This window comes from Hipposideros armiger, unplaced genomic scaffold, assembly GCF_001890085.2.
Source record: "Hipposideros armiger isolate ML-2016 unplaced genomic scaffold, ASM189008v1 scaffold_361, whole genome shotgun sequence".
In the NCBI taxonomy this organism is placed as follows: Eukaryota; Metazoa; Chordata; class Mammalia; order Chiroptera; family Hipposideridae; genus Hipposideros; species Hipposideros armiger.
In genome coordinates this window covers 1,590,038-1,592,772 of record NW_017731711.1, presented here as the reverse complement: position 1 = coordinate 1,592,772, position 2,735 = coordinate 1,590,038, and the positions used below count along the sequence as shown (strand labels likewise).

The window sequence follows — 2,735 nt, the reverse complement described above, 5'->3', positions numbered from 1 at the left end:
ATCTTTTGCTGAATTCTTCAGTCCCTTGCTTCGTAACTGTATGTCTAATTGAAACTGGGTGGTGTCATCACCCATGAACAAAAAGCTTTGAAAGTTATTTTGATTATTCAAAAGAAGATGCTGGAAGGAAATTCAGGCATTGGCATAAAAGGAAAGGCCCCTTATTAAGGTGAAGAGCATGAAAAAAATTGGTTGCTGTTCTGGAAAGTCTCAGAATGCATACCTTTTCTCCCCACACCCCTCCATCACGCCTACCTGCCCATACTCAGACCCCACCAATAACCTAGAGTCCAGGTGTACCTTTATTATGACTCTTTCATCTCATTGTGCGGATCAGGCTAAAATTTTTGACACATTGCCTAAAATATAAATGACCTCCTCATTGGACAAATAGGAAAGCTGGTTGGAAGCAGCTCAGCTCCAGTCAAAACGGTGTCCTCAGTTTAGAGTTGACAAATAGTGCTGCATGAAGCTTGGAAACTGAGAGGTTACCTTGACAGACAAGGAGCACAATTATCACAATATGATGAAAGAGCTTCCATGAGTATGTATCGCACCGTTAATTACTGTCCTTTTTCTACAGGCTTCTAATGTGAGGAAAAACACGGAATGACAAGTGTGGGAAAGAGCAAGCACTAAATTACTGTCAGAAAAATAAACGGAGTAGCACAGTGGTGCTCAGTGATTTACGGGGGCAATTAGTCACCACCCCACAGCGCTGCTGAGGACAGCACGGCAGCAGACGCGTCAGGCCTGAGAGGAAGAAGAGGCTTTGCACTGCTCTCCAGACAACTTTTCATACAGCAAGAGAGGACATTCGAGCACATTAGGTTCCATGTCTTCATTCTGGGTGCCCACCCTTTGCGTTATTCAACCAACCTAATACATGAACATATTTTAGCACAATATTAACCTGTTCTGTGTGTGTTAAAAAGACTCCAGCTTTTTTCTCTCCCACTAGCCAAAGTTAGGTTTTCCCCCACCCCTTAAAAAACAAGATAAACAAAACAACCTTTCCCCACTCCTAACTCGTCCCCCTGATGTGTGCCTTCGGTCTGTCTCAATTTTTGCATCTTGCTACCATGTTGTGTATTTGCTCAGAGCCGCTGGGTGCTAAGGAATTTGGTCTGCAGCTCCTCCGGGGAAGTTTGGTGAGCTGGTACGGGAGGTGATGAACAAGGCTGTAAAATACGATAAATGGAAATGATACATAAACTTGCCGATATTTGTTACCATGTTCTTTACCATACTATATGCAGTGCCTATGTATATGTACATGGCAAAATAAACCTACTAAAATAGAATTAATTGGTGTACATTCTTTAATAGGAATTTTCCTCCATCCGAAGAAACCAAGAATGGAAGGCCGGGAAAGAACCCAGGAAAGACAAAGACTTTATTGACTAAGTGCCGTGTCTGTGTAGGGGCAACAGCAAGGCGGCTGAGGTGAACAAATGAAGCTTTATCAGGAGTTTAGTATCCTTAGGTAGGGTTACTTCAGAATGCTGCCATCTTATATTTCTGAAGCACTTTACAGTTTACAGAGGATATGTGGAATTCCTTTTCTCATTTGATCTTGCCTTGGCTTTAGTCAAGAACACCTGCTCAGTTAGAAATGTGTTCGGTGAGTTATGTACACATTTGAAGAATGTGACCCAACACATGCCACCCTGGCCTGTAAGCTGGAATCCTGAAGAGGCAGAACCGTGTTGATGAGCGGGGGCAGGTATGGTGTACCATTCAGCTGGACACTTAATTTCAAATAAACAGGGTCATAATTGGGAAAAAACTGCAGATTTTACTGGCTACTCTTTTTTTGCATTATTAGTTTTTCTCCCCCTTGAATTTTATAGGCACAATGTGCCTTTTAAAACAAACAAACAAAAAACATGAAGCCCTGGGATTTGATGTAAAATTGTGTATTTGTGACTGCAGTGGCACTGGTTTCCAACTAACTACCCTGTAACAACAAAAGCAAACCCAACTAGGAAAGGAGGGAGATGTGGTTTTTTGCAACATTGCAGGCATATGAAATTATGTAGCTCTTATTGAATACTAGGAATGATAAAACTTGGAAATTTGACCAGAAATACTTTCCATCAGTGAACAAAGCCCATTTTAAAGCACATTATGCATTTTTCAGATCTTTTTCTTTCTTTCCCAAAGTCACGTTTCTAGTTTCTGATTGTGGGACACAATTGGGAAAATTACCTACATATATATTAAAAAAAAAGAAATTTAAGATATAAAAATTCTTCATTTCTGACAAATGTTATGTTCACTCTTTCCTTGATTTAAATTGAGCAGTCTAAAAATAATTATCCCTATAGGGGGCACATTTTTATATACATGATATTTTTGTTTAGAAATGATGAGCCAATGAAGAGTGAAAATGACCTTGGCTTTTGTACTTATTTACTGATAGAAATAATAGCCTTTTTATTCTGGATTCAAATATCTTCTCTACTAATCACTGTAACTTGTATACATTTCAAAGAGAGGATTTCAATTGAATGAAAACCGGAGGCTGAACCTTCCTTCATGCCCTTGTGCTTGTGTTCATATGGCATATTTATGCAATATTCTGACTTGGCTGTAATCTATAATTTCTGGCTATTATTTCAGTTGCAAACATAATTTTTAGATTAATGGTTATGATTTTGGTAAGGAATACATGAAAAGTTATATGTTCATGCTTGAAAGTAGGATCATTAAATATTCATTATTACCACTCA

The 2,735-nt window shown here is 39.0% G+C and overlaps 1 long non-coding RNA gene across 1 annotated transcript in view; it reads left to right on the top strand.

The window, feature by feature from the left end:
* Window positions 1–1,304, top strand: part of LOC109392986 (uncharacterized) — a 10,147-nt gene extending 8,843 nt beyond the window's left edge. The window contains exon 4 of the long non-coding RNA XR_002126155.1: window positions 584–1,304. This is a non-coding gene — a long non-coding RNA (uncharacterized LOC109392986). The remainder of the gene's footprint in view (window positions 1–583) is intronic.
* The last annotated feature ends 1,431 nt before the right edge of the window (window positions 1,305–2,735 follow it).